Consider the following 22,365-nt stretch of genomic DNA (forward strand, 5'->3'; position numbering starts at 1 on the left):
TAGTAAGACACTTTGTGACCTGACTCATTTTGTTAATTTGTTGTGTATGTTTACTTGTATATGCTTAGTTATGTAAAGTTGAGTTGGAACGACCATATTGATATATAGATAGATAGATAGATAGGGGTTTTGGATGGATAACAAATCTATATATGGAACAACCTTATTTATCAAACGTGGTTTCCATACTTCCACTTTCAACTCTATTTTAAGGAATACAAAATGACCAATAATGAGGACTTTGTTAAATTTTACCGTGGTAGGGTTGTGGAATTAATGAGGTATAATTGTCGTTTCATCTCAAAATACTTGAAAATGCTAATGAATAACCTCTTAGCTTATTTGATGGAATAAGTTTTTCAAATTTACCACCAAACACCTCAATTAGCAAATTATAGCAATCATATAGCTATATATAGTGTGTCATTTGATACTTAATAACATATTTTTGAAGCAATAATATGTATGGCACAAGTCAATCCTTAATTTCGAGCTTAGATGAAAAAGAAATATATAGTCATTAAATATTCATTTCATAATATGCATAATGTTTCATGGATTCACGACTACTCCATCTAGTTCATGTTGTGATTATCTAGTGGGAATGGCTCCCTAGATTCCTATCTATTTCGTCTTTGTTGCTTTTCTTAGTCTCATTAGTGTTTGAACTTGTTCATCCTTCTCCTATTGTTAATTTTCTCTAAGAAACTGTGTATGCCCGAGCAACTCATCATTCCCTAATAGTTCATCAACCTTGACTAACCCTATTACTAGTTAGCTAGTAGGTTAAGGAGTTACAGATTATCAACTAGTTTAGTTAGTTAAAGTCTTAGCTTAAAGAGTGTTAAGACCTGAAATTTGTTATGAGCAATAATTTTGTAAGCTAAGACCAATTCCACCTACCAAATATTTCCAAGTAAGGACGAGAATATTGACCTCTCAACTAAAAGATTAAGCTAATGGTTGAGGCCCAAGAATATGTTTTATACATACTCTATTACGCCCCCTCACACGAGAGCCTGTTGGACTTGAAGTGTGGATGTCGCATAGGCCATCCTCATACCTTGCGCTTAATATTTCACTTAAAGGTGGTTGAGGAGTAGATGAGATTCAAACCCGTGACCTTTGTGTCACGGTGGCTCTGATACTATGTTAGAGGACTATCTCAACTAAAAAGTTAAAGCTGATGGTTGTGGTTCATGAATATATTTTACACTCTACCACAATTAAACCCTAGCTAAGGGCTTATAATAGCTACACACCTACAACAACTACCTTCAAATAAAGTAACACTCATTATACGTACACAGCTTACTCCATCCTTGGGCATACACTTGCAATTAATCATATCATTTAATTTTTATTTTGTGGTTTTTATACTTTTGTTGGGTTTTTCAGATCACTAATTAAAAGAGAATAAAGCCAACATGTACAAGAAAAAAGTAATGGTACATAAAATAAAAAGAATCAATTAAGGCAACAATTAATTTATATTATCAAGGTCGTACAGCTAAAACAAATTATTCTTGATCAATAACGGCATCTGAATAATAAGAATTATATGAGATTGGTGTTTTTTGTTAGGACAAACGAGCACCCATATGTTAATAATCAATATCCACCAAAGTTCGGAGACTTCGGGGAAAATGGTTCATACAAATTTGCTGCATATTGAGATTAGTATCCCATATTCTTATCTAGCGATAAGGTGGGCAACAATATTACGGACACGCTCGTTTAACATGATTACAAGAAAAAGAAAGGAAGCTATCACTAAATCTCATAATATCATAATACACAGGGAAGATAGTAGAGGCTCCAACAGATCTGTTGTGAATGGCTTAAGTCAATCACCTAATCCCTCTGCAGGGTCCCAATCATTACCATCAACATATGCATAACCAGAAGTTTCAACAAGTTTTCTATGAATGCCGGACGTTGGTGATTCGCCAGCCACTAAAGGACGGGTGGCTGAGACGGTGGCAGAAGCTATGAGAAGCATTGCCATGGCTACGAACACCACCGTATAGTAGTAAGACACTTTGTCACTTGACTCATTTTGTTTATTTGTTGTGTATATACTTGTATATCTTAGACTCTTAGTTATGTAAAGTTGAGTTGAAACAACTATATTTATATATAGATACATAGGGATTTTGGGTGGATCTACATTTACGGAACAACCATGTTCATCAAATGTGGTTTCCACTAAAAAAAAATGATGGGAGTTGTTTCCACACTTCCACTTTCATAATTGTTTAAACCCAAAATCTTATACTTCGTAATTGTTTTATACTCTATCACGCCCCGTCACAAGAGTTTGGGCTTTAAATGTCAATGTACGTAACATGAGTCTTCCGCATACCCTACGCGAAATATTCCACTTCAATAGGAGGGGTGGATGAGATTGAGACCCGTAACCTTTGTGTCACGCTGACTCTAATATCATGTTAAGGAAGCAACTCGATCAAAAGGTTAAGCTAATAGTTAAGACCCATGAATATGTTTTATATACCTTATTAATTACAACCAATCACGAGTACAACATTTAGCTTAAACAAGATTAAGTATAGTTTATATCATGCCCTTTGGAAATCTCTCTACACTAAACAACATTGTTTCGTGTCAGGCATGGTGGCAAAGTACGGATTCATTTACAGATACTTATTTATAACGATAAAGCCGATCAAACTACTCATATACTTTGTATATATATAAATATAACATATAAGATGAATAAACAATAATTATCAATTACATTTAGAGTCAAATTAAAAGAGAGTAAAGCCAGCAGTTACAAGAAACAATCAAGTAATGGTAAATAATAAATTAAAGAGAATCAATTAAGGCAACAATAAATACTATCAAGGTCATATGTCTGGAACTACAGCTACAGAAAATGATCCTTGATTAACGACATCTGAATAATAAGTATAATTATATGATGAATTTGGTGTTGGTTTAGGTATAACCTTAATATCCCCCTGTTGGAAGATCAAAATAATCATTACGGAGTAGAATATACATAACCAGAAGCTTCAGTAATTAAGTTTTCTACGTAAGAGCACGTAAAATAAAATAAGTTTTCTATGAGTACCGGGTGCTGGTATTTCGTCGGCCACTAAAGGACGGGTGGCTGAGACCGCGACAAAGGCCATGAGAAGCATTGCCATGGCTACGAACACCACCTTATTAGTAAGACACTTTGTGACGTTACTCATTTTGTTTATTTGTTGTGTATATGCTTTATTTTGTAATGTAAAGTTGAGTTGTAACAACCATATTTATAGATAGATAGGTATGTAGGGGTTTTGGATGGATAACAAATTTATGGAACAACCTTATTTTATTTATCAAACGTGGTTTCCACTTCGTCAAAACTCGAAAAACGAACGTGGTTTCCACACTTCCACTTTCATAATTTGGTACTCAACTTTATTTATTTTTTTATTTTTTTAAAGGGGTACTCAACTTTATTTTAAGGAATACTAAATGACTAAATACTAATAACGACTTTGTTATATTTTAATGTGGTAGCATGTTTTGGTCACGTAATTAATTACGAAGTACGACGTAGGAATTTTTTCTAATTAGTACTCCCCGTAATTAAATACGAAATATTTATTAGTGGACCCCACATATATATTTGCTAAATACTGCCATCTAATATTTTCAAACCGCCATCATTTTTAGTAAAGGGACTTTCTTGCCCATAATAAAAATTTACCCAATTTTTTATTACTTCCTCCGTTACGAATTACTCGCAACAAAGGGGTATTATTTGTGAGACATAAAATATTCCTTTGTTGCGAGTAATATGTAACGGAGGGAGTATTATTTTTATAACTGTAATCCATCCCATACAACCACTACCGCTAAAGAAAAAGTCAACAAAAATGGATGATAATGAAGGTGGCTCGACGGAAAACCATCATCAATCTCCACCGTCGGCCTTTGAACAAGTACGATTTCGATATACAACATTGAATTATGACTTTAAATTTCTGACCATTGTACGACAGTAACCGCTGCACGGAACCGGTCTACCATCACGATAACCAGTTTTGGACACCGGTTGACCATGATGGTAACCGATTTCTAGCACCGATTGACCTTGACAGTTACCGGTTTCGAACGCCAGTTACCATGGTTTACCGGAGCTGGAAACCGGTTACCAACCATGGTTAACCGGTGGTTAAATCTGATCACCGTGGCCGGTAATCGGTTTTCAGCTCCGGCTGATTGTGGTCAAGGTCGGTTTTTTTCTTTAAATAATTATTATTATATTATTCTATTTATTATTATAATTATTAATGTCATAGTGTTTGTTTTATTAATATAAAGAATTATTTATGTGTATCAGGCGTCATTATCAGATTACGGGGGTGATAGTGTTGATTATAGCCCGAATTTTCAGACTAGAGAAGTATTCCCGACCTATGAAGCAACAGTTGATTGGGCTAGAGAGATTGCCACTCCATTAGGGTTCTTTTTATAACAAATTCATCGTATAAGAAACAAAAAAATAGGATTCCAATTAATTTCATGAAATGTGATCGGGGGGAGAGAAACAGAGGCGAAAATCGAGACCGTGAGAATGCCATACACAAGAACACGAAGAGCGAGGGTTGTAAATATACGTTTCAAATCTTGGCTCGATGCTTGTGGGACATGGAAGGATGGATAATTAAAAATCTAATTAAAAAGGGGTTGAAAGACATGCATAACCATCCGCTCATGGTATACCAAGAGGGTCACCGACAGGTTAGTGGTCTTAGTCCGGCTGCAAAGGCGCTTGTTATTGACATGAAATCTGCTGTAGCTAAGCCGCGTCACATTATGGCAGCCGTGAAAGAGAAGTTTCTGAATGAGAAGTCGTGCTCGGCTAGATGCTTGTGAAGGTCGAGATGTTGCGCACCAGTTTGTTCACTTGGAAAATGAGTACAAGTATTGTCACTTGGATATATGTTGACCCAGATACCCGTGCCATCACCCATGCTTTATTGGCCCACCCAGAGATGGCTAATATTTTACGTACATATCCACATGTCATTGGGATGGATACTACGTACAAGACCAACAGATATAACATGCCATTCTTCGAGCTCGTTGGTGTCACGCCTACAAATCAAAACTTTTTGATCAGATATGCTATATTGAAGAGTGAAACTTATGAAAGCTTGATAGGTTGTCGTACACCTGTCAAAAATAAATTCCTAACGAATCCCACTAACAATGTAGAAGGGTAAGTATGGTCGAATCTACAGAGAGATAGCTATTTAATCTAACCTCTAAGAATTTGGTGAAACCAAACTATGTCACGAAATTCGGATAGAAAAGTAGTCTAAATTAAAATAGGAATAAAAGAACTAATAAAAAAAACCTAGGGTTATGGTTCACCATGCTTATAATTCTAAATCTATCAAATATCAATAATAAATTCAATCAATAAATTATCTATAGCAATTGCTAAGCCTACGGTCGGGTCTTAACGCTCTCAATTCAACATATGTAGTTCGGTCGCTAACATAATCAGAATTGGTAATTGTAGGTAAGCCTCTAAAAGTAAGACCTTTCAATTCATACTCTTATTAACAATAATTAATCAAACAATTGATCAGGTTGTAAGATTAACAACAAAACACCATCAATTAGAGAGATCAATAATCAAAATATTTAAATTATCAATCAAGATTCATCATATAAACATGGATTCTCAAACCCTAGAAATAAACTACTTTAGCATGAAATAAATAATTAAAAATAAATCTAAAAAAAAAAAGCATAATCAAAGTAAAGAAATTAAATTACCTCTATAAATTAAAGTAACAAATTCAAGGACAAATCCATGGAGGCCGAAATCCATGGAGTTATCCATGAAAAACTAGGGCTAGAAAGAAACTACAACGAACGTAAAATAAAAGGTATAAAAGTCATCAGGGAAAAATAATATCCCTTGAGTATATATATTATCCTAAAACTAATCTAAAGAAATAAAATAAAATAAAATCAGAAAAAATAGCAACTCATATTATGATTGGTCAACGAAGGCGACAAGTGGAATCGTAGTCAAGAAAGCTTGCGTAGGTGGGAAAACGAGGCCCATCACGAGCTGCCAGCCACGCCCAAACCAGCGCCCGCTAGGTATCCATCGAGCCAGGCAGAAGCTCGCTCGTGGCTGGGCGTATCGAGCTTCGGGCGCTGGTCGTCCGCTGGTTAGCAGGGCAGATTTGCAGATGCTGTAACTTTTGTTCTAGAGATTGTATAAAGCCATGTGACCTATCGTTGAAACGCTCTTCAAGTCTAGTTTCCAAAAAAATTTGAATTGCTTCAATCCGATATGTAGAACTCAAGTTATGATCATGACCAAAGGTCAATTTTGACACTTTGCAAACCTTCGTTTTTCTTCGTTTCTAACTCAAATTCATTTCCGAAAAGTGCATAGCGACCCTTATAGATGCTAATATCATTCCTCATGCATATAAATCTCAAAATCAACATTCACAAACATGGTATCTTCGATTAATAAACTTGATTCATCGGCTTCCATCTAAATATCATCCGAATAAACTCCAAACACTTCAAAAGCGTCCAAATAACTATAAAATCACCTGAAACATTAAGAAAAACATAAATGGAGCGTATTAGAGCACAAAACAAACAACTTATGCATTTGCAACCTAAAAAGCGACTAAAAGACCTAAAAGTAACTATAAAAGCTAGTATAAACGTGCCTATAAAATCTATATAGATATGATTCATCAAAGCTACAAGTGGGTTTTGGAGAAATTGCAGTTGTACATTGCATTTAAGGTGGCTCCAAAAGTTTTTGTTAATAATTGTGAGTTGACGTTGATGAAGGCTTTGAAAGAGGTCTTTCCAAATTGCGCGCATTTACTATGTGGGTGCACATTAACAAGGATGTGTTGGCTAGGGCGTACTTAATGTGTGGGAAGGATATGTTGATGGCCGATAGATTCCAAAATGGTAGATGGAGAAGAGTAATATGTTCGACCACTGTTGCCGAGTATGAGTTAGAATTGCAAACTATGAAACAAACGTGGGGAGTATCGAACCCATCACTGGTGAAATACGTCGAGGAGCAGTGGTTGGTCCACAAGGAGAAATTTGTACGAGTTTGGACAAATTTGGTGATGCTCTTAGGCAATGTCAACACGTGCATAGTAGAGAGCCAAAATTCTGTGCTTAAACAATTGTTGACAGTTCTACAGGAGCATAAGACACTGTATTTCGTCATGTGCTCAGCCACATTGAGGGTATGCTGATAAAGATTCGTCACCATTTAAAGGACTCAAGACGGCGAATGGGGTCGCAGCACAACATCATGCCTTTGCTTCATCTTAACGGCTTTATGTCATTTAAAGGTCTTGATATTTTACAGGAGAAGTTGAAGAGGATGAGAAAGTTATCTGATGATGTGTTGGATATAGGTGTGGGTGTGCATTGCTAACGACGCACGGTCTCACATGTGCATGCACCATGTGGACAGCATTTCTTGCAGGGACGGGGTTGTATTTGGATCAGGTCCATCCATTTTGGAAGACATTAGTGATCTGTGAGGGCGTTGACATTCCCGTTTTTGCTGAGGAGTCAAAGCAGGATGCATCCTTATTTAGGTCTTTGGTGGATGAGGTCTTGGATCGTGATCCAAGCTTTGTGTGGGGTATCAATCGGATCCTATTTTAGGAGCTACATTGAGATCAGACTGTTTTTTATCTAGAGGTCAACGAGACAACAAGGGGTCGACCACCGACAGGACAATGGTCTACGTCTACTAGGCATAATCGTAGCAGATTTGAGCATATTTTGGGTTCTCGTGGTCGTCGCGGTGGTTGTAGGGGTGGTCGTACGACACTGACTTATACAGCTTTATGTTCTTTAGTATTATTATTTTTTTAAAACATATTCACTATTAAAATTCAGTCGAATTGCGATCGTTTCTCTACGACCTTCATGAAAACGGTTTGCGACCGCTTTAAAAACGGTCGCAAATTTGCGACCGTTTTTGGGTTATAAAATGGTCGCAAAGGTACTTAAATATATTTTTAAAATAAAATGCATGTGAAAATTTATTCAAAATTAAATTAATTATGTTACAACTCTTAGTAGCGGACGCAAAATGCGTTAATTACGATCGTTTGAGAAATGGTCGCAAAATTATGACCGCTAATACCGATCGCAAAAGGAGATCCACCCAAACCCTAGTATTGGAAGCAGCCGTCTACTCTATTTCCTCTCTCTCTCCTCACGCATCTATCCTCTCTTCTCTCTCTCTTTCTTTCCTCTTCTCTTCTTTTTCTCGATCTTTCCTCTTCTCTCCGACCTTTTTCCTCTTCTCCTTCTCCTTTTAAAGATTCTGGTGATGGTGGCGAGTCCGGTGTTGGCGAGTTCAATGATGGTGTAAACAATTTAATGGTTTTCAAGGTTGAATTCGACCATGAAAATTCTAGATCTAAACTTTTCATGGTCGAATTTTGCCTTATTAAACCAAATTTGAGGTAAAATTCGAAGTTTGAGGTATGTTTTCGTGTTTTTGATTTATTTTTGTTTTGTTTTTGGTTGATTTTCGTTTCTTTTTGGATTTGAAGTTTACATGAGCATAAGTTTCAACAAGCTTTCTATACAGGTGCAAAAAAATAATTCAAGTTTTCTATGAATGCTGGGCGTTGGTGATTCGCCGGCCACTAAAGGACGGGTGGCTGAGATGGTGACAGAAGCTATGAGAAGCATTGCCATGGCTACGAACACCACCGTAGTAAGACACTTTGTCACTTGACTCATTTTGTATATTTGTTGTGTATATACTTGTATATGCTTAGTTTTTTTTTTTTTTTTTTTTTTTTTTTTTTTTAAAGAAACTTGTATATGCTTAGTTATGTAAAGTTAAGTTAAAACAACTATATTTATATATAGATACGTAGGGATTTTGGGTAGATCTTAATTTACGGAACAACCATGTTCATCAAACGGAGTTGTTTCCACACTTCCACTTTCAAAATTGTTTAAACACAATATCTTATAATTGTTTTATACTCTATCACGCCCCCTCACAAGAGTTTGGATTTAATATGTGGATGTAACATGAGTCTTCCGCGTACCCTGTGCGAAATATTCCACTTTAATAGGAGGGGGATCGGAGGGGTGGATGAGATTGAGACCCGTAACCTTTGTGTCACGCTCGCTCTGATATCATGTTAAGAAACCAATTCAACAAAAAGCTTAAGCTGATGGTAAGGCCCATAAATATGTTTTATACCTTATCAATTACAACCAATCAAGAGTCCAACATTTAGTATAAACAAAATTATGTATTGTTCATATATATCATGCCCTTGTGGCTCTCTCCACACTAAACAACACTCTAGTTATTAGGAGGTTGCTTCATGTCGGGTATGCATGGCGAAGTACAGGTCAATTTTAGAGCATCTCTAACGGCAAACTACAAAGTACTAGAGCTTAACTTGCCACATCGGATTTTTAAACGACAATGGTTGGCTACTACACTTTTTTTTTATTATTTCTTTTTATATTTGATGGTTGATAAAAAATTTTGGATAATATAATAATTTTGCTTAATTAATATATCATAGAGGATTGTGATTGCTTTTTTTAAAAAAAAAAAATGAAAATAAGCATCACTAAGATTTCACTAAGATTTTGATTTAAGTGATAACCCAAAGCAATATATATCTTCTACTCCAATTTTCTAGCATTAACATGCCAAACCGTCACCCAAACATAGACACATAGTAATATCCAATTGATTTTAACTAATTTGTATTACTTTTTTTTAAAAAAAAAAAATTAAATAATTTGCTTCAATTTTTTTTCAAACAATGTTACTCACTTGAGCAGTGTTGCTCAACAAAGCAGGTTTGCAATTATTGCTCCAATGGTTAAGCTACTGCTTTAATACTTTCTAAGTTTGCAAGTAGGTCCTTCTAGTAAACCATTAGAGATGCTCGATACTTGTTTATAACGATAAAGCCGATCAAATTAAAATACTCATATGCTTTGTATATCATCAAATTAACATAAAAGATTTCCTCAATAAAAAATTAAATATATAAATATAACATATAATTAAGATGAACAAACATTAATAATCTATTACATTTGGAGGCAAATTAAAAGAGAATAAAGCCAGCAAGTAATGGTAAATAAATTAAAGAAAATCATCAATTGAAGCAACAATAAATAATCTCAAGCTAGGTCATATGTCTGGAACAACAGCTACAGCAAATGATCCTTGATTAACGACATCAGAGTAATAAGAATTATATGAATTTGGTGTTGGTTTAGGTATAACTTTAATATCCCCCTGGAGCATCATAATCATTACTAGCATATACATAACCAGAAGCTTCAACAAGTTTTCTATGGAAGCGCACGAAAAGTAAAGCAAGTTTTCTATGAATACCGGGTGCTGGTATTTCGTCGGCCATTAAAGGACGGGTGGCTGAGACCGCGACAAAGGCCATGAGAAGCATTGCCATGGCTACGAACACCACCTTATTAGTAAGACACTTTGTGACGTTACTCATTTTGTTTATTTGTTGTGTATATGCTTTAATTTGTTATGTAAACTTGAGTTGTAACAACCATATTTATAGATAGATATGTAGGGGTTTTGGATAGATAACAAATTTAGGAACAGCCATATTTAATAATTTATCAATCGTGGTTTCCACTTCGTCAAAAAAACTACGATAGATCGTGGTTTCCATACTTCCACTTTCATAATTTGGTACTTAACTCTATTTTAGGCAATATATAGAGTGAGAATTTTGTAATTAAGATTAATCTTATCTTGTCTTAAGACTTTTTTCATACATCACACCAGCTTTTTAATTATCTACTACGAGTAATTATTTATATTTTACAATTGTGTTAAAACTCCTTAATATTATTCAAACAAATTTAGCTCTTTATTCTATAGACGCATTTTAAAACTCTTAAAATTCAACAAAAATTTATTAGCTTTTCATTTTGCATACTCATTTAGATTTCTTGACATATATACCATTGTCGTCCTTTTTACATATTACTATTTTAATCTTATTTTAAGAAAAAAAAATTTAAATCAAATTATTGTTGTGATGATAAGGATAACATACTATATATTAGGAAAATTGGAAAAAATTATATTTACCACCCCTCAAAACACCCTACTTTGATTTAACCTTCCGTTAAAAGATGCTTCCATACTTTTGCCAAGAATACAAGAAATTTTATATATCTTTTCCAAAACATTAATAAACTTATTTTTTATAAATAATAGGACCATTTATTACCAAGATAATTACAGTCCTATATATTACCTAAAGATAAAACGAGTAATAACAAGCAAGAGAGCAATCATGCACGTTCTACATTCTTGATGTCTTGTAGTTTTGTCGCGGTGTGACAATCAAAAAACTTATAGAAAGATCCTTGCTAATTAGGTTATTATCCAGTTTCTAATGAAATTCGATCTATTTTGCGGCCGATTTCATGTGTTTTCAAAGTCAAGATTATTCCAAAAGGGCTTGGATTGGCTTTTGGGTTAGAATTAAATGGATTGGGCTTAGAATAAAAATAAGAAAAAGGTTGACAAAAGGTTTGGGCCTGAAACGAAATGGATTAAGATGAAATTGGAATGGACTATTAATAAAAAATCTCAAGCAACTTTTGAATATGATACGCAACCTGACCATTATCGGGTTTGGGTCAAGGAGACACTACTCGTCTATATGGCGTGACACTCGGTGAACAATTAAAATGTCAAATATTGTTGTTTATTAATTTCATGGTCTGACTAATCGTATTACTTTATGTATTAGCTACGAAGTACTTTCTCCGTTTTCTTTTAGATACAACACACCCTTTAGCGCGGTAATTAAGAAAGTTGGAGTTTATATGATATAATAAACTTTAAAATAGGATGAGTGGTTGTTAGAAGTGTAATTTAGTGGGTCATGTGCTTTAAATAAGGGATATAGTATAGTTTTTCCCTAAAGTAACTTTCCTTTTATAGTGTGTTGCAAGTATTGTGACATTTCCTTTTTAGGGAAGTGTTGCAAGTAAAAAAAACGGAGGAAGTATGATTTAGTATAATAGATTAACAGATCATTGTCTCATTGTAGTGGCAAAGTCAATTGAGAAATCAAAATTTATATACTTGTAAGATAAATAAATAAACTCATTAACCTTCGTCCACTACTCCTTCCTATCTTTTTCATTCATTCTTCCCACTTTTACTTTTTTCGTCTCATAAAAATTAAAATGGAAATAACAAAAAAAATGTTTCGAATGAGCATTATATTATAAATAAACCATTAAGAAAATAAAAATCAAAGAAAAGAAATTCCTTATGTACATGTGATTTATTATTAAAGTATGAGAGCTAAACAAATTAATTCAAATAATTAATAACCAATTGTTAGCACTATAAAGTATAAACAATCTAAAAAATGGAAACTTTACAATTTAATGAATAAATCCTTCATCCTGCTTACTAAGGGGATGATAGTGTGTAAAGGAAAAGCCGGAGTCCTTGAATTTTTCTTGGATGTTTGATCAAAACTCTTAACTAATGAAGGGCTCAAATAATTAGTCCAATCTCCAACATCCCCTTTTCTAAACAAAGCTTTGTTCACAAAAAAACCCATAAAAATTACCTCTCTTATTCACTTCCATTTCCTTCAAACTTTCAAGGCTACAAAGTTGGATTATTTCATCTATGACACCTTTGTTTTCTTCCTCTTTCGAAAACGGGTAACCCACAAACTCCGCCAATTTTTTCACATGGGCTTTCGGATCCTCCTTTAGCCCTTCATATTCCATGAACAACACCTTGTTTGGATTTTGTATGCTTTCCTTCCAATACCCAAGTACATGATCTTCAAAAGGGCCATATGGGAATTTCCCCTCACAAAACATACTAAAATCCTCCTCTATCATATTTACCTTAAACTAGCTATAAAAATAGAAAAAACCTAAAATCACTTTTAGCTAACAGAAAGATGTTTAAAACCCATACTTACCTTTAATTGACTGTAAAATGCTTTAAACCCATATTTACCTTAAGTTGGCGGTAAAAATGTCATGAAACGAAAGTATCCAAAGAATTTCGACATACATAAATAATTTTGGAGTCGGATATTTTCACTGCTTTTGGTAGTGATGAATACAGTAAATGATGGGAAAGAGTCGAGGCGAGGGTAATTTGGTAAGATCGGGTTGACTCCCTTGAATATTTTTATAAACTTTGGCCTCTAACTGAAGAACAAGTTCTGGGCATTTTGATTCAGAAGTGGGTGTTGATAAATGTCTGAAAATCTCTTTCTATTTACAATAACATAAAGGAGAGATTTTAACCAAGCGGTGCTCGTTTTTGGTAAGCTGGCTAAAATGATATCGGTATCATGGGCCTGGAAATGGGTTTGCAATGAGATTGTGGGCTCAAGAAGTGAAAATTATACCCTACACCCTAGTGTAGGATGGTCTACCTACACCCCCTGATGCTACGTCGTTTTGTAGCTTGCGGGGAGTACTCACGAGCTACTTCATGCTTCAATTCTTTCCTTTTTTTTTTTTATAAATTTTATTTTTTAATTCCTTGTTTCTTATTATTCAAGCTATGTATATAAATGATTTTAAACCCTATATTTTCTCTCTCCACAATTGATCAATTTCCATTTTTGTACCTACATTCTCTCTGGTTAATTCATCTTCTTCATTTGAATTTATACTAATTTTGCAGTTTATTTTTCCCACAATTTTGATAATTGTTGTTGATCATCAATGGTTGATTCTTCCTCTGCTAATTTCGATCGTGATTACGAAAGTGTGTTTCCATCTAGAGTTCGATTGATTGATTCGTTTGTTCATCAACAATGTGAGTAATTACAATCATAATTTTGTAATTTTTATCATCAATACTTTGTTGTGATATAATGCTCTGTTTATTTCAACTTAATTTATGTATTATTATTCTTTCGTTATCAATTTTCAAATTTTGATTATGATTATGATGAAAGTTTTTGGATTGTTCATACTTTGCTATGAATATTTCGTTGCTTCAATTTATTTCATTGCTCTATGTTTGAGAATTGCGTGATTTTGTTTGTATGCTTTTAATTTTTTTATTTTTTTGGATCATTTTTATATTTTAATTTAATCAATTATGTTTTATCATTTGTACTTACTAATATTTTTTATGTCATATATGATTATTTGTTTTTACCATTTCTTCTTGATAATATTCTGTGTCAAAAATTTCCATATTAATCATGTGCAGTTTTGTTATTGAACATTTTATTTGTTAATTATTGTTCATTTTTGAAACTTGTTATGTTCATTTATAATTGTATATTAAAACTTTGTGCAGTGGGAAAAAAGTTGATATTTCATATCTTGCTAAGGTTTTTATCTTATCTGTTTATTTAAGTGTTTGTAATTGAACATTTATATATTTTAATATGATCATTTAACTTTTTTTTGTAGGCGAAGGATTTAGTGTTTAAAGGATTTAATATGATCATTTTTAAAACTTGTTATGTTCATTTATAATCTATACTATACATTAAAAGGCGTTCCTAAGAACGTCGATGTGCCACGCAGTCCCTTTTTTGTTGCGCTACGTCATCTTCCCAATGTCTCACATTATTGAATATAAAAATATAAAGATAAGGGGGATCGAACCCTCAATCTCTTACAACAAAAATAACCATTTCACATTTTAACCATCTAAGCCACTTATCAAGTATATTATCAATATGTAAAAAAAATTATATAAGTGCAAACCACAAGATTCAATTAAAATAAAATATACTTAAAAAAAAACTAAATTTTATTTGACAATAATAATTATTATACAAGTTTTAAAAGTCTTTTAAAAAATTTATCGATTGCACGTCTACAACAGTAGCAACTCGGGGCAACGTCCGGGCTACTCACTAGTTGTATATTAAAACTTTGTGCAGTGGGAAAAAAGCTGATATTTCATATCTTGCTAAAGTTTTGTTTTTCTTATTTGTTTATTTAAGTGTTTGTAATTGAACATCTATATATTTTAATATGATCATTTATTTTTATTTTTTTTTTGCAGTCGAAGGATTTAAATGTTCCTACAAATAAAAGTGCTGCTGGTGTTTCTGCTGTTCAAGCTCAATGTAATGTTCCTATAAATAAAGGTGGTGCTGGTGTTAAAAATAATGCTCAAGTTAATCCAAAAGTTCAACCTACAGTTTCCGACATTGTTCAAACTTCAACTCAGGATTGTTCAAACTTCAATGAAGAAATGTTCAGGCCTCATTCCATGAATGATCAATCAATAAATGTTCAAGTTACTCCTCACACACTTCAAAGAAATGATCAAGGTGCTCATGTTAGAAATGTTCAATTTGATTCTGGAAATATTTTTTCTAAGTATGTAACAAGTTGTTAGCCTTTTTTGATACAAATGTAGCTAAAAGTTTGGTTAACTACTATAAATGTTGGTATAACTACTATTTTTTTATGTTGAATTTTTTTTTTTCAGGTATGTAAAGGACAAAAATTTGTTCCTATATAGTACATTTTTTAGTAAATTGTTTTTATAAATGTCTGTATAACTTTATATATGTTTATTTAGTAATTTGAAAATGAACAAAATTAAATAATCAACAACCAATTTATAAAATTTATAAAAAAATAAATTCATTCAAAGATTAAAATGAAATATCAATTACAATAATTCTTTAACAAATAAAATCCATAAGTCTGTTTCCTCAAAAGAAAAAAAAACATCTATAAGTCTATTTATCCTTGATTCAGTGTTTTCTTCAAATAACATCAGTTCTGTTATGTATTGGATCCTTAACTTCCTGATTTGGTCCACCTGTTGAACAAAATAAATTAACAAATGTTAATTATTATGCACAATTTTATAAATGAACATTATATCTAATATTATTGAACATTTATCACACTTACATTGTTTGGTTTTAAATCACAAATCCAACTCTCATTAGGATCAGCAATGAAGGTTTCCATATGCTTGATGATGTATACTCGGCAATTTGTATAATCATCGTTGCTATGCCATTTCATCTTCTCCAAAATAACTGTGTAGTCTTCAATAGTTATTATCATATTTATATATGTGCATTATGTTTTATTGAAATGTACATTTGTTATTTAAGCTTCAATGAATACTCAAATGAACAAATATAAACATATGATAATAACTATATCTATAAAGGAACATTATGAGCATCAAATATGATCATATATTTCAAGGTAAAATTTAGGCATATAAACATATCTGCTTACTCAAATGAATGAATATTATAAATGTGCATAACATATCATACAAATGAACATGTTTTATTTTGGCATATAAAGTCAAATTTATATTCAAATGAACTAATGAACATTTATAAATCAGTATATGTTCATATATTACCTCGGTATAGGGAAAATATTAACATTTGTACCATAAAATTGTTTAATATCTTTTAAAAGTTTTGGATCTATAACTTGAGACTTTTGTTCACGGCTTTTTTTTAGTTTTTGTACATCTTGCTCTCTGTTTTTCCACAATTTGTTAATGTTTTTGCAAATAAATACAGTAATAAAAATGAAATTTTACATTAATTTGAAATAAAACTTACACTTCTTCTTCAACATGATTTTCTCCAAAGTATTTTTTTCCTGTAGTACTCTTCTCTGAAACATCTTTTTTTGTTCTACAAAAATAATTAGAAATGCACAATTATGCATAATAGTAATTATAATGAAGTTAGATATATTGTTTTCGAACATGCAATTTCATCAACAAATTATAAAATCTAGGGTTTAAACAAACAATTTTACTAAAATGAACAAACTACTTACTCTTTTCGTAAAGGTTGTTGCAATTGTTTAATTTCTTCTCGAATGTCAGACATTTCTACTATTTTGAAGCAATTTCGGAGTTTTTGAAGCAATTTTGCTGTAGTTTGAAGCAGTTTTCGTTCCAATTTGTTGGGTTTGATGAGAGAGAAAGTCTAGAGAAATGAAGAAGAAGGTTTTAGAGAGAGAAAGTGATTTGAAATAGATTTTTTTATTTATGTAGATATATATGTGGGTAGGGTTATTTTACTGCAGTTAGTGGGTAGAAATAGTGGGTTAGTTGGGTGGGTAATACTCTAAACACATCGTTTAGAGGGGGTGTAGGTTGGGGTACCTACACTAGGGTCTAGTGTATACCAATTACTCAAGAAGTGGGCACCAAAAGCCTTGGTAAAGGTTAATGGGAAAAATACCCATTGTAATAAATTCATTCAGAATAATTACTCCAAAAGCTCTCTTTGTATTTTTCTCTGGTTTTCAATATAGAAGTTCCTTCATCATTCCTTCAAGTTGTGTTCTTAGCTCCATTTTAATGGCGTTCAGCAGATTTTAATAGTCTCTTTAGTGTTTAAACTTGGTTATTCTTCAATCTATTTAATATTAATATGTTTTATACTGATAAGTCTATTTTATATATATTTTATTCCCCGTCCCATGGTCATATTTGTGCTTATTTGAGCTCTACGGAGCTATTTTTATTACTAATATACGTTTTCTAGTGTTTTTGTAGAGTTGGTATTATTTTGTAGGAATTTACAAATTTATGACGATTCCCGAGCTTATTGAACCACTACAAAGATATTGGAGTTTGATCGTATTTTATGACCAATTATTTTAAGCCCAAGACCGAGCTAAAGAAATTTGGTTCGGTGATTAAGGGCTCGATATATGAAGAGGTCCAAGATATTACAAGTTATTATTGAAGACCAACCAAGGAAGGGATTTGGGTCCAAGCTTCCAATCCCCCAAAAGAGCAGTCCAAGCCACGAGTCCTGAACCGCGAGAATGCGTGATGTTATTATTTTGGGTCCAAGTTATTATTTTAAGCGTGATGTTTGCCGGGCCCAATTAAGTGAGCATCAAATTGGGCCGCGAGAATGCGTGTGTAGCTGCTGCTTTGGTGGGATGATGATGTGGCTTTGGCCTTTGAAGATTACTAGATATTAGTTGGCAGCTTTATATTTATCCTAGTTTTAATTAAGTTAGGATTATTTTTCCTAGTTGTTTTTAATTAAACTTCCTTTTCTTCTTATTTTTCTTATAAAAGGGGTAGTAGTACGTAGGTTGGGGGGAGGTTGGTAGCTTTAGTTTAGTTTTGTTTTTTTAATTAGTTTAGTTTAGTTTTCTTTTCTCTCTCTCTCCCTTAATTAAACTCTTAGTATTATTTTCTTTCTTGTTTCTCTCTCTACAACTCTTGATTTAATCTCAGTTATTTATTTTATTTCTTCTATCATGTCTTATTTTATTACTTTGCTTGTTTTAGATTTAATTATGTCTGAGTAGTTTAATTCTAGGGTTTATGGGGATCCATAATTAATATGAAGGGATAATTTGTTATTATTGATTATTGATATTGCATGATGACTTCTTATTGAATTGTTTTAATTCTTTGCAATTAGATTATGAATCGAGCAGATGTAATTTGATTGTGAATGTTTAGCAATATTGAATTGATGAATCGAGCAGATGTTAATTTAATATTAAAGGCTATTTTCAATAGGAACTTAGATCTAGTAAATTGCGAGAGCCTGTTAGATCTATATTGGTTAATAAATTGCGAGAGCCTGTTAATCATGTTATCTGTGCAATGTTGATTAATTGATTGTTATGTTTTATCCTGGAATATTAATTATAGGTGAACCTGTGACCCTAGGCCTTCTTATTATTGATTTTCTCTCTAAACTCAATCTCCGTAGTATAATTTCATATTAAAAACAACAATTTGGTTACTTTAATAATTTAGATTATATTAATTAATTAGGAGTAGAAAGACCAGTTTCCCTGTGGATTCGACCCTACTTCCCTATCTACTTTAGTTAGAGGATTTAGGTAATACTTTTGATTAGGTGATACGACTTTAGCCTGTCATATACTCTATCACGCACCCTCACATGAGAGACCTTTGGGCTTGAAATGTGAATGTAGCATGGGTTTTTAGCATACCATATGGGTCTTTTGCATACCATGTGCGAAATTTTTTACTTTAAAGGAAGGGGTGAATGGGACTTGAACCCATGACTTTTGTGTTACACTAGCTCTGATACCATATTAAGAGACTAATTTAACTAAAAATTTAAGCTAATGTTTGAGGTTTAGAAATATATTTTATACTTTATCAATTACAACCAATCACGAGTGTAACATTTAGCATAAACAAGATTAAGTATTGTTTATGTCATGCCCTTGTGGCTCTCTACACTAAACAACACTCGAGCTAGGCAGGGGCGAAGCCAGGATTTTAAAGCTGTAGGGGCCGACTAACACTTTAATAAAATAAAAGTAATGTGAAAATAGTTTGATACTTTAACTGTAAGAAGAAAAAAAAATCGTTGAATCTTTTTTAATGCATGCATTCGACTAAAATATATATTTGTTAGATGAGATATCCTAGCTATCACAATTATCAAAATAATAACATATATATCAATTTTGATGATATACAAACACTTCCTCTATTCTTCTGTAATATATTTAATAGTTTTATTAAGACAATTAAGCTTCATAATATATTTCATTACCATTAGTATGTCTAACTAAGTCTTTGTAAACATTACAAAAAAATTATATACGAATTATTTAAATTGAGATGAATCTAATTAGATCATCTTTAATTATACATTATCTTATTTATAAATAGCAAACAACAAACAAAGTAGCTTAGGTGACTAAGGTGAAAAAATTCAATGGATGATCTAAAAAAGTTTAGTAATGAGTAGGCTACTGCTAGTATTTAATCCTTAAACCTTAGCAATTAACATTATAAAGAAGAATTTTACAAATTATTATAAAAAATTGAGAAAAAAAATAATAAAATTACTGATTAAGTAGTGAAACAAATTAACAACGTTGAAGCCCATCAGTAATTGGGGTTTTAAAAAAAAAGTACTAGTCTTTGTCTCTAATGGTACTTGATCTTAGGATCTAAAACCCCAAATAATGGGAGTCATACCACTGCGGCAAGTGTTGAGTACAACTAAATGTATAACAAGAATAGCATTATTCTAATTATTTGTAGGGGCCAGCAGTTAAAATAATAGGCCACAAAATTGGGTCATGGGGGCCGGGCCTCCACCCGCCCCTCATGTAGCTTCGCCCTTGGAGCTAAGAGGTTGTTCGTATCAGAAATGTGCATGTGATGAAGTACGGGTCGATTTATAAATATTTATTTATAACGATAAATAAATCAATCAAAATAATACTATGCTTTAATTGTACATCATCAAATAAAGTTAACATAATAGATTTCCTCAATAAAAAAAAATCTATAAATATAACATATAAGATGAATAAACATTAAAAATCAATTATTAGAGGCAAATGAAAAGAGAATGAATACTATCAAGGTCACATGTCTAGAACTACAGCTCCAGCAAATTATCCTTGATTGACGACATCTGAATAATAAGAATTATATGATGAATTTGTTGTAGGTTTAGGTATAACCTTAATTTTTCCCTGGAGCTTCAAAACTATCATTGAAGTGCAGGAAAAGTAAAGCAAGTTTTCTATGAGTGTCGGGTGCTAGTGTTTCGTCGGCCACTAAAGGACGGGTGGCTGAGACCGCGACAAAGGCCATGAGAAGCATTGCCATGGCTACGAACACCACCTTATTAATAAGACACTTTGTCACTTGACTCATTTTGTTAATTTGTTGTGTATATACTTGTTTTATATGCTTAGTTATGTAAACTTGAGTGAGTTGGAAGGTAGGGAATTTGGAAGGATAACAAATATATAGAACAACCATATTTATCAAACGTGGTTTCCACTCCGTCAAAATAAAATAAAATAAAATAAATAATAAACGATCGTGGTTTCCATACTTCCACTTTCATAATTTGGTACTCAACAGCGAGCAACTCTATTTTAAGGCAATAACTAGATTAGGTCCCATCTAACTACTTTTATTCAATAAAAGAAAAATAATTATAATGAAAATAATATAGGTAAACAACAACTATAATATATTTATTATATTCTTATTTTGGATGTATAATGATATGAAACATAAAATATAACGAAACAGTCAATTAGACAAATAAGTATATTAGAACTACATGTTAGACCATATGTATGTTTTATAAATTCAGTGATAAATAGGGTTGTACACAGTTTGGTCTGGACCATAACCAACCAGACCAAACCGCATTTTAGCGGTTTGGTTTGGTTTACGGTTTATAAAATTACGGTTTGGTCTCGATTTTTTTGTAAATATGGTTTATGGTTTGGTTTGGTTTTGCAAAAATTATAAACCAAACCAAATCGTAAACCAATAAACCGTATTTTAATATTTATATAATTTTTAAATAAATTTTTTTTATTATATATATAAAAAAATTAAAGAATAAATAAAAAACCATGGAAAATAGATAAAAACTATAAGGTCAATACTCTATAATTAATGACTATAATGTAGTACTCATATTGAATATTTTTTATTGTTATGTATTATTTTTATTATGTGTTAGCACTTGATATTTTTATTGTAACTTTGTAGCACAATTTAATCCGTTTGGGCTACTTATTTAAACTTTTTATTATAAATTAATGAAGAATATTTGACAATTTTTGGAAATCATTTCATCATAAACCGCAAACCAAACCGCACCAAACCGTATTATTACGGTTTGGTTTGGTTTGGTTTCAATACTAATATGGTTTGGTTTGGTTTGAAAAATCTACCAAACCGTATTTTGCGGTTTGGTTTGGTTTGGACTCAAACCGCACCAAACCAAACCATGTTCACCCCTAGTGATAAATTTGTATCAATTCTCTTTTTATTTACTAAATAAGTATTTCAAACTATCCTGTTCACTACTTCAGCTCTTATCAGTTCATTCAGTTCAGTTCAGTTTAGTTCATAATTTCCTTCTCTCGATAATAAAATATTCATTTCAGCTCTATTCAATTCAGTTCAATTCCCATCAGTTCAGTTTAGTTCGGCTCAATTCAGTAAATGTAAACTGGCTAATGGACAAGAATAATAACCTCGATTTGAAATTTGGTCAAATTTTTACCTAAAATATGATAAGTTATGAAAATACTGGAGATACACATAAAAAGAATGAAGTTTTAATTAATCAATCAAATTTTTTTATATGATCACATGCATAGATAAAGTACTTGTAATGTTATGTTATGTTATGTTGTTAAACTCCTTTTATTTTGTTAGGCTATTTGTATTAAAATTAGGCAAGAAATCAATTAAAAAATTATTAAAAAAATCAAAATTCCCATTTAATTTTAATAATAACAATAACAAAATTT

This window comes from Chenopodium album, chromosome 19, assembly GCF_948465745.1.
Source record: "Chenopodium album chromosome 19, dcCheAlbu1.1, whole genome shotgun sequence".
In the NCBI taxonomy this organism is placed as follows: domain Eukaryota; kingdom Viridiplantae; phylum Streptophyta; class Magnoliopsida; order Caryophyllales; family Amaranthaceae; genus Chenopodium; species Chenopodium album.